At 35.9% G+C, this 12244-nt stretch overlaps 2 protein-coding genes across 2 annotated transcripts in view; one reads left to right on the plus strand and one right to left on the minus strand.

Moving 5' to 3' along the window:
• The window catches only part of LOC135225157 (mucin-2-like), an 861510-nt gene that overhangs the window by 643477 nt on the left and 205789 nt on the right, over window positions 1–12244 (minus strand). The gene's annotated exons all lie outside the window — the stretch shown is intronic.
• The window catches only part of LOC135225382 (uncharacterized), a 75670-nt gene that overhangs the window by 956 nt on the left and 62470 nt on the right, over window positions 1–12244 (plus strand). The window lies entirely within an intron of this gene.

The raw sequence follows: 12244 nt of genomic DNA on the forward strand, positions 1-12244 counted from the left end.
AAAACGGTTGATTTTCATTCTTGGCATAAGAAGTTTTTACACCTTGCCGAAGGTATGAATGATGCAAGAACTCCAATTGTAAGGTGTTCTAAGCTAAGTACCAAAGTTTAACAATAAACTTAAGCAAGTCAAGAACTACATCGATTGTCTTTTTATAACAATCAACAACTGTATTTCCCATTACCTACACTTACTTCTTTCGAATGAATACCATATTCTTTGGAAGCTTGAAGTTAAAGTCATTGGCCCCTTTGGTGGGCTTGTTCCGACTGAATAGGGTTCATCTTCTGAATAATAATAATAAAAAAAATAATAGTATTGGCAACTGGGGTAAAACTACAGTTAGATTACGGACATCTGATGAGAACTAAAGAACTATTCAGCATCATTCACTACAAAGATTTTAGAAATAAGGATGTGTGTGAACTGTCGGTAAACGCACGAGATATGTCAAGTACGGAATAGAAGAATGTGAAACATGGAACAGAAGAATGTCAAACAGGGAACACCAGAGTCAAATATGGAACGGCACACTGCGAAGATAAGAACTCCCAGACAATGAACAGAATTCATCCTTAATATGACGAACTGGTGTATGCCATTTTTTTCCCAATTCTGAGAACATGCGCTTCAAAGATTTTGATATCATTCAAAGCTTCTAATCAGTTCATCTTTTGAGTAAATCTGGTTTGAAAATGTGACAATGCAGTCAGCTGAAATTTTCACATGTTATAGAGTATCAAAACCGATACAATATAAAAGAAGATGGGATACGGTAGTTCGTTAAAACAGGGACGAATTGCTGTAATGTCAAAATGGTAGCGATTTACTGCCCACAAAGGAAACGGACTGTCAGGAGGCTGTTGTTTAGAACCCCATAGCAGACAGTAAAGTACTTCAAGAAAAGTCGGTTACAGATAATTTATTCCCGGCTGGAGTCATAAGTACTCCCTACACAAGCTTGGTTTATAACGACTGTTCACGCGATGCGGCTCTACTACGTATGTACATGGACAAGATATGAATACAAATGCAATGCTGATTCAGAGAACAGGAGATACTGGCTGCTGAATGCAAGGCAAGTCCTGTGAATATATCCACACTCTTATCTTAGGTATAAAGTAAACTTAATAATCAGTTACTTCTTTGATATTTTGACATATATCAAACAACCATAAAAAAGGAGCATTAAAAAACTGTGAATAAATAACATAACAAACAAACGAATGAACAGAAATTTAGTTTTAATTTATTCACCGTGATTGAGGTTACATAAAACGAAAAAGTGGATTATTTACAGATAATGCGAAACAAGAGAGGACTATGGAATCCAAGCGGAATGAAATGTGATCATAGAGAATAAACAAAATATCACAACGCTAGAAAACTAATCACATGAATCAATGAAGAACTAGAAAAGGCACTGTTGGAAAATGAAGTAAAGAATAAATTAATTCCATGGCGAACAGAACTTCTCTATTTTTGCCCTAATTTCACCACCGAATCTTCGTACCTTCAAGAAGCTTAATCTTCGCCTAACCTGCAGTAATAAACCGTCTTCCTTTTTTTTTTTTTTTTTTTTTTTTTTTTTTTTTTTCTCCAAGGGAGCCAGACAAATGGAGATTTGAGTGAGTAAGACAGAGCACAGGAAAGACCGGAGAGGCGGAATTTCACAGAAGACCTTTGACCTTAAATAAACTTCCTACAGCAGAGTACAATATCATGAGTAATAGTATAAAAAAATATCGCAAACATTATGAACTTATGATTAATATCATTACATCCAAGTCAACAGTTTAATCAAGGTTTCTGCAACTACATAAACCCTTCAGGTAAGAAGTTCTAACCCTCTATTCTTAATCGGACAACAACCGGTGATAAAATAAGATCACGACTTCATTATCTCCACAATGCTCTCAGCTGATCGAGGCCTAAAGGGATTTCAACGGAACAGAATCAACCTATCCGCTGTCATCAATAATCTCCTCCCTGGGAGGCCCTTCCCTTTTACGTTCACATGACTTACATAAGTTGACGAAGATTCGATGAATAAGAAGATGAAGAAGAGGAAAAAAAAAACACCCGAGAGGAAGACACAAAGAACTCTGAATAAATTGCGCTTACGTTCTCAGAGAGAGAGAGAGAGAGAGAGAGAGAGAGAGAGAGAGAGAGAGAGAGAGAGAGAGAGAGAGAGAGAGAGAGAGAGATGACCTCATAAATAACTTCTCCGCTGATTCAGTAACAGACAATACAAAGCCAGGTGCTTCGCAAATGGGAATTTCATCTTTGTGAACGACCAACCAGCTACACAGCAGGATCAGGCGAATTTCGCCTCTCATCCTGTTCGGTAGCATAAATGACGTGAAAAAAAAAATCAACTACAACAAAGATAAATATATGCTATTGTGCACTCTTCAGATTGTATCTCCTCTGAGGTATTTCTGCATCAGACGGTCTAAACAAAGGGGTTTATTGAGGGGAAGTGACGCATTAAAATTGCAAATAGAAAGAGTATTTGGCTTTGCAATTTAAAATATACTCTTTATTGTATCTTGATTTTAATAAATTAAGACGACCTCGAGGAACGTATTAAGCTTTGGATCTTCTATAGTTTCCAAAAGTTTACGACAGAAAAATATGAGCTTTTATTAAATGGGATATACTTGCTTTAATATTTCTTAACAAACATACTGTAAACACAAAGACGTTTTTGGGATTTGAGAAATACTACCTTACATAAATACGCTAATTAAGGCCACGGATATGTAATGGTTCTCAAAGATCGTGAAAAACATGTGATCCAACTTTCAATTCCACCTTTTCCAAGTCTGGGAATTTTAGGAATTTAATAGTACTTTTAAATTCATCTCTTCCAAGTGTTGGAATTCTAATGAAGACTCATTTCCTCTTTCTCAATATAATGTTATTCCAAGAATTCATACGACAGATAATTAATCTCTGGAAGGGCCTTGATGTCACTCAAAGTATCACACTGTTATAGGTTCGGTTAGGTTAGGTTGGGTTAGGGTTGAGTTGGGTTAGGTTAGGTTAGGTTAAGCTGTGAATTAAACAGAAGAAAATGTTATTCGTCACAATAGACTATTAAATTAACCCACTGATCACAAGACTATTTGAACAACTGTTATGCAATCTTTAAAAAAAATAGTTCAATAAAGAAAATAAGCGAAAATAATTTTAGCACAGAGAGGTAAAAAGCTCCACTGACACGTAGCTAAGATTTCACAAGTCATTTATAAATTAAAACGAAAAACATCACCTACGTATACTTAATTTACGAAATGAAGTTTGCTTTACTACTAACGTCACGGCAGCTGAGTAAAATCATCTGATACAGGCGAGGATTTTCGCTACGAAACGCCAATTTTCATTCCCGCTCAAGAGTTGATTCTCTCTCTCTCTCTCTCACACAAAATTTCTAAAGCATGTGCCCAAACGCTAACACACGCCCATGCGCACCACGGCATCCCATACATATCTAATAAAAAATGACCGCATTCTCTCACACCCAAAATTAATCATGGGCAAAGAGGAAGCTAAAAAAGAAAAAAAAAACCATAAATCGAAAACTGGATTATCTACCCTTCCAATCTATACAACAAGCCATTTTGGACCGAGGATCTTTCGGGTAATAAAATTAGGGTAAATAAATTTTACCAATAAAAATACTTAGTATCATGACAAAATGGTGAAGAAAATTTCTAACTTGTTAGAAAATTATTCATTTATATAACTCTGCCGTTCCAAAGGCAAGCTTAAAAAACAAAACAATAAAAAAAAACTACGGTTAAGAGTTTAAGTTTAACACCCATACCTTAAGATATAAAACCCACACCAAAAAAATCCAAGCGTTATATACCGAAATATGCAATAAACCTTAGCAGGCTGTGGTAAGAGGTAACGGGCAATAATGATGCCTGAGAGCTAACAAGTAACGATGGGTAAGAACTTATGAGAGAAAGAGACAGCATCTAACAGATTATTTATAAAAACTGGGACCACTACCTGAGAGAGAGAGAGAGAGAGAGAGAGAGAGAGAGAGAGAGAGAGAGAGACTAACTTTAGTAAGCATCTTAAACATGCATGTACACTTCCATGTGATATTACACTAATAGAATAAAATGTCAGCTTAACCAAGTTTAAGTTCTAAAACCTCGCACCATCACATTTTGCAATATGCTAAATTACGGCTACTTTCCGATTATACCAAAGACTCAGTGACTGAATAAATGCTGTATTAATTTCTAAAATAATCTTACGAGACTGAGTAACTTCAGAAAAATATGTTCCACCTCCTATACAACTGAGCTCTGCAATATAACATGCTAAACAGACAAGAAATTGTTAAAGGAACATTATGAACATGCAACAGGAAAGGATTATTATACATTTAATAAGCACTTCGTACTACCAGTATAGTTATTACACGACCTGCACACGGCTACACGATATTACACGACCCCACTTCATATGAATAGGAAAGACTACACGGCCGCACTTCATTCAACAAGAATATATTACACGACTGCACCTCTGCGACAAGAAGATATTACACGACACCACTTCATACGAATAGTAGATAGATATTACACGACTGCACTCCATACGACAAGAAACAAGAAGATATTACGCGACCACGCTTCATACGGCTACAAGAAATTACACGACCGTACCCTAAATATTTATAATAGGTACGCTAGAACAACAACGTAATGAAAATACGGAGCAGAAACGTCATAATAACTCTATCACGAAGGCCATTAATTTTCACGGGGGCCCAAATTTACGATCTCGTCAAACATCCGGGTCTTTGGGGGCTCCCTTCGTAGGATTCGATTCGAGGGGCCTTGCAAGCCTTTCCGACTTCCTGAAGTCAGACAGACGTGGATTCAGCGTAATGAATGATTTTTGACGCCGTAAATTTCTCCACCACAGATGTGCAAATGATGAAAGCATTAGCGGCCAAGTTAACTTTGTAAAGCAAATATTTTTTCCACGCCATCTTCGGGACCGTTTATCTTTTTTAATTTTATATGTTTATCAATTTATTACTTCCCAGTGAACTCCATAAATCCTTGTAAGCTTGAATTTCAAATCAATGGCCCCTTTGGGCTTGTTCCATATAAACAAGATTCATGTTCTGAATAATAATAAAAATAATAATAATAATAATAATAATAATAATAATAATAATAATAATAATAATAATATAATAATAATAATAATAATATAATAACATTAATAATAATAATATAATAATAAAAAGCGCAATGGCCCTCCTATCAATAAATTTCTTGGAATATAAATCAAAACATGTGAACTTACTACAATGCCATCAACGAGAATATGATTATTTTGGATTGATGTTCCACATGAACAAGGTTAATTATGGATTTATCACGTTCCAAACTTTCGTGATTCAGTTATACAAGGTTAATCTTCTGAATAATAATAATAATAATAATAATAATAATAATAATAATAATAATAATAATAATAATAATAATAATAATAATAATAATAATTCCGAGACAAGTTTCAGAGAACTAGCTTCATCGTCAAAAAGCGCAATGTCCCTCCTATCAAATAAATTTCTTGGAATATAAATCAATGTGAACTTACAGCTATGCCATCAACGGGAATATGATTATAGGTGGACAAGTCCGCAGTAGCAAAACAAGTACTGCCATCAATCAGAAGAAATAAAAACATGTTCTTCAACCTGCTTAGGCAACTACTGGTAAGACGCTAGCTCGGTTACTACTAGCTCTCTCTCTCTCTCTCTCTCTCTCTCTCTCTCTCTCTCTCAGACACATACATACTCTGTCAAATACGACGAACTTCACAAGTCGGAGAAAAAAAATTCTAAAGACATGTCTCTGGATTAGCAACACAGCCATTTATTAAGGCAGCGACCCACTTGTATGCCAAGCTATCCATTTACTGCCATATCTTTCCAGAGGCAGGGGATAAACTAAACCTCATCCTCCAGCCTCGTACGCCTCAAGAAGAGGTGTTGCAGGAACATAAACCTACGTAGACGATACAGCTAATTCTTTCTTGCCCGGGAAGGAGTGACTTGCTTCATTTCGAAGTAATTTGGGAAAACGTAACGCTAACACACCAAGGGTCGCCTCGGGTCTGTAGTATAATAATTCACATTTAAAGAAGTAACATCATCTTCTTGCAAGCAGTTAAGCATCTTTCCTCAGATTTGCACAGCCGCCGTTGGGGATGAAGGACAGGATGTGAACCCTTGAGTTATCGTGTCTGCTATGGCGTCTCTGCAGCTGTTGGGAACCGAGGTCATGGTGCGATTGCATCTCCATATGGATGCTACGAGGGCGAATGAATCAGGGATCGAATTTCGCCTTCGATTTGATCAGAAAACTCATTGATCTCACTTCTTGCGGCAGGAAAAAATACGCTTCCTTTATAGCCTTCGTCATCCGGTGATATTTCATTTAGTGTTTAAACCACAAGCGAACTACAACTTGAACTGAACATGAAACTTCAACAATATGCATATTATTATTATTATTATTATTATTATTATTAATATTATTATTGCATATAATGGTAGTAACCCTTCATTTAAGCATATTTTATCGAATCTAACTGCTGCTACAATGTCATTCAGTTTACAGTAATCTTTTCCTAATCTTCTGATGTTGTAGAAAAAGACTGTAAGCTGAATGGCATTGTAGCAGCAATTAGATTCAATAAAATATATTATATTATTATTATTATTATTATATATATTATATTATATTATTATTAGTATTATTATTATTTATTATTATTTATTTCAATTTAATTATTATTATTATTATTATTATTATTATTCAGAAGATGAACCCTATTCATTTGGAACAAGCCCACTACAGGGGCCATTGACATGAAAGGCAAGCTTCCAAAAATATGGTGTTCATTTGAAAGAAGGAGTAACAGAAGGTAGTGGGATACACAAGAAACAGATAAGTTCAAAAATTAAAAAAACAAATAAGTAAAAGATACACCTCTCCAATCCTCACTTTGCTGAGGGATGTATCATCAACGCCAAATCTTCTAGACTGCGGAAACTCTCGGCAAACAAAGAACACAAAGACGGGTTTCACTGATCCCTGACAACCTTTCATTTGATCACATTTCCTACGCCAAGAAGTCTCTCTTCCGACTCCATCCAAAATCTAATAACCCCATCCCCAGATGGAGAGGACGATACACCGTGGACTAACCCCAATCAAACGTCTTGAATCATATACAGAAGGAAATGGTCCAATAAAATTTTTATGGCGTAAAAACGCACTGGTCTTCGTTTAACATCAACAGCGTTATCTAAAGTATTCAAATTAGCAAAACAAACCTCGGCTGTAATGCTTACTACACAAACACGAGTCCATTTATCATTAAAAATATCATAAGATTTCCCATAAATAAACACTAATTTTTTTTTCTATATACACATTCTTATAAAAAAGGGTCCATGTAACCACAGTACCTCTCCATGATATATTCACTAAACGTAAATTGCACACTATGTTGAATAAACAATTATAGTCAAATAAAATTGAAATCTGTTGATTTGTTGCACAATGCAAATTTTTTTCCGCTTTGGGTAGACTACCAGAACTAGCAATGCTAAGCATTTATAGTACAATAAATAACATCAATCCCAATTTACAATCATAAAACTAGACCTAAAATTTAATTTGATTTGTAACTTTGAAAAATACCTCCTTTCTACGGGCATTAGTGCAAATAACATCCTTCAGAGGAAGATCTAAAAATAAAATGAACTCGTTAATAAGAATGAGTATTCAAACGTCCTCAAATACACACACACACACACACACAAACACACACACACACAAACAAATCCTCACAGGACCCTCTAAGGTCTCTCGTCAGGTACTATAGGCATTACAGGATGATGCTCAGGAGACCACGTTGATCCCATAGCGATGCCCCTGACCAGATCCTTAACCATGGCCGTCCTACCCACAACCCACAACCCCACAACCTCGGTTCTATCTTGATCACCGCCTCACGATCTGCAAAGGGAATGATTGAACCCCTTCTTCCGTGACCTTCAACCCCCTACAACCAGCCCCTACATACACCAACCACCCAAATCCTACCCCCCCCCCCCCATCCAGACATCCCCACCCCCCACCAACACACACCCTTACCCACCCCTGTCTTTTCCTGAATCCACCTAACTCATTTCCTGACCTCGTAAAATCCATCGGCCCGAAAGTACTAATTTGGAAAGGCTGATGTTTTTATAATACATATATATATTTTATTTGCGGGTGGGGGTTGGGGGGGGCATAGATTACCGAAGGGCAAAAAAGAAAAAACCCAAACTTCTGGCAATGGTCAGTTAGTGATAAATGGCATCCTCGACTGTTATCAAATTTAGGGTAAGCAATTTTATTTTGACGTCGAGTTCAGTAACTTGGTCATTAATATGTCGATCATTTGGAAACATACGGCAAATATTCCGAGATATAAATAGATACTGAAAATAAGATCATATTGTTGTTGTCGTTTTCAAAATCATGACGGCTGTGAGGTTGCACATATTTTCGTTCGAGAAAAAAAACCTACAACCTTGATCCTGCCAAGAGATGATATATATGTGGCAGTGAATGATGTCTATTTATTATCTTAATATATCTCCTTGAACAAACACATTTTCTATCTATCTATCTATCTATCTATCTATCTATCTATATATCTATCTATTTATCTATCTATCTATCTATCTCCTATCTATCTATCTATCTATCTATATATAATATATAATATATATATATTTATATCTATATATAATATATATATATATACCATATATCTATTATATATATATATATATATATATGATATATATCATATATTTTTATATATATATTATAATATATGTAATATATACTATATATATATATATATATAGATATATATATATATATATATATATATATATATATATATAATATACATTTATACATACATATGCAACCTATTTGCAGAGGTTTATACCATCATGGGTATTTAATAGAAACAAAATACATAATCGTAGTTTTGTCATTCCTTCGCTGTTCATTGTTAGGACTCTTTGTTATCGAATCACATCACAGATTAGTTGGAAGTAACGAACTCAAGTGAATACAACGAGGACAGTCAAAAAGCTTTGGTCCAAATTTTGCAAGTGTTGCAAGACATCCATTCTTTTTTCAAGCGACTAACGGCAAAACTCTTTCATATTCACTTCAAACTTTTCACAGAAAAACCAGCTCCAGAAGAATGAATGATCTAATAAATATAAGAGTTGTTAAACAATGTACAGATTGAATGATATGGAAATATGTAGATTACCATGGGAAAGTAACGACAAAATTCTACGCGAATAAAGAAAGCAATCGCTGAACGCATCGTTTCCTCTATAGTAAACAATATACAGAAATGTGACGGATATTGTAAAGTACTGTCCTGTGCAATGGTGAAAAATTCATTACAATGATCTAACAGGTTTTCCACAGATGTGAATAAACATTAAACAAACACTCGTTCCAAAGCAAAAGTGAAAATAACAACAAGATCAAGCCAAAATATAATGGCCCATTGCTACTGAACCGAACGAGCTGCTTTCTTCCTTCCTTATGGTTCAGTTTACCCAACCAAACAAGACGAGAGAGAAAAACAAAGAAAAATGAAGGTAATAAAAAGAACAGTGCTTGGAGCGCCTACTCTTAATAAGACAGTGTACCCCTGGGCCACACCACCCCCAAAAAAAGAATGAAATTCAATACGCATCCTAGGGTTGTAATACTGTTCACCGTTGCATGCTAATTATCAACGCACCGGCCACAGGGATGGCGAGGGGGTCTCTCTTCTCTCTCTCTACAGGGATGGAGAGTCTCTCTCTCTGTCTGTCTGTCTCTCTCTCTCTCTCTCTCTCTCTCTCTCTCTCTCTCTATACAGGGATGGCCAGTCTCTGTCTGTCTGTCTGTCTGTCTGTCTGTCTGTCTGTCTGTCTGTCTCTCTCTCTCTCTCTCTCTCTCTCTGCACACCTCAGCAGCAGCAGCAGCAGCAACAACAACCTCACTTTCTCTTCTTTCTCCTCTCCTTCTTCTCCTTCAAGTTCTCTCCCCCTCCTCTTTCATCCACGTCTGTGACCCTTTCACTGGCATTATATCAACAACTCGATCCGCCATTTTTTGTGTCTCCTTTTCTCACAAATATTACCAGCTGTTTCTTCATTTTCATATTTCAAAAGCTCGTCTGACTGGTTTGCTAATGGGATATTTCGCATGGAAGATCGCAGTCTGTTCTGTACCTAAAAAGAGTTTCTCAGTTAATATAAACTTTCTAGCTTTCTTTTTTTAAATAATCAAGTGTCGCAGAGTAATACTGTTAAAAGGTTAAGCAATCAGCTTTCCAATATACAAGAGGGACGAAACGCTGAAAATAACCGTACCTCAGATTGCTTTACCGTCTGACACACTGACTCCTTGACACCTGGGGGAGTTTGGGCTAACCTCTTCAGAAAGATATAACAATGGATGGATAAAAGACACTTTTCAATGAATCAGAGAAGGTTATGAAGCCAGCTTACCAATTGAAAAAGGCAAGACTAATTTTATTTATTCTTGCATATTCTTTACGGCGTTCAGAAAGTTCACTTATAACTAGATAAACTTCAGTGTGTACTGTATCCAAAGCGTTTTTGAACATCTTAAATAAGTTGGCTTTAATCGTACAAGAGAGAGTCTGATTTGCATTCAACTTTCAATTCGTCATTAAAACTCGTACTAAGTTCCTATCCTATTTTAAAATGTTTTCTTTTTAATTCAGTTGTTAAAAAATCTTTGTCATTATAGGAAGCTTCCACACGAACACAAAACGACCGTTTTATAACATGGAAAAACCACGGAATTGTTTCTCTCAAAACCTCATCAACTCCCAATCTTCAGTGGGGAAAAAACCGGGAGAAAGAAAGTTCTGAAAGCAACGAAAGAACAAAACTCCTCTGAATCTTTAAAAACAGTTTCACCTTATAACTTTCCAGGCAGCAACGAACAACGAAAAGCGTCCTATAAAAAATGGTCCCAGCAAACACTGCACTTTCATCTTTCAACGTTTTGAAAAAAAATTAGGCTTGTGACACCTGTTTTCAGTTTCCAAAATAACTGTATCTTAAACTTTCGTCAGCGTTTAACAAAATAATCGAAAAAAAGAGGTGAATAGTGGATATTTTTCAAAACAATTTCCGCATTAAGTTAGGTATTCCTCATAAAATATAAAACAATGAAAACTAGCGCTTTCTACTCATACAACATATCCGGGATTATGCTTCCTAAAAACATGTTTCTTTTTGAACCAATCTCGTTTCGCACATTTCACTGAAAGGTAGTTAGGAAGACAGATAATGATCTCAGCAATATCGCCATATGAATCACAACCGAAGGTTAAATAAAAATTTAAAATTCTCTCTCTACCAACACTGTTTCCAAAGGCGAAGAAGCAGTCGCTTCAACTGAAGTATTTATCGCTTGCAAATGACCTTCCTCCGAACCGCATTCTGAATTCACGTCACTTAGGATCAACGCTGTGAAGAGGTGTCACGCCCACGCTTGCCATTATCTCTAGACAAGGACAGATTACGCCCACAACATGAGAATAATATCGGAATGTGAATAAAAAAGAAGTAAAAAACAGATGATCTTATTTGGTCATCCTTAAGGGAAACTGTCTCGTGAGAAATTACTGATAGCAACTCCAGCTGACACGTAGCGCCTATTTGGAACGTCGAGTGTAAGCCGCATTCGACTGACTGCAGGCCACCGGTGACTCATTCTCGTTAATTTGATATCATTTGCATATGAATCGACAAGCTTTTAATTCTTATTTCTTGTTTTCTTCATTTTTTTTTTTTTACCAGGATGAATTTCTGTAGAATGCAATCTTAATGTAATCTGTTTACTGGTCGTTTGTCAAACATCTGATTTTTACCATAGGATGACCCACATATATATTCTAGAGTACTGCCCGAATTCGTAATGCTTTTTAACACAAGTTTTTTTCTAGCATAAGCCTGGGGGCAAAACACATTAAACAAGTGTAAATTTAACCATGAAAATTAGTTTGACATACTGAAATTTATATTTGAATGGCATGCAGGATCCATGTTAATACGCAAATACACAAACACATATATATA

This window comes from Macrobrachium nipponense, chromosome 13 (assembly GCF_015104395.2).
Source record: "Macrobrachium nipponense isolate FS-2020 chromosome 13, ASM1510439v2, whole genome shotgun sequence".
Taxonomy (NCBI): Eukaryota; Metazoa; Arthropoda; class Malacostraca; order Decapoda; family Palaemonidae; genus Macrobrachium; species Macrobrachium nipponense.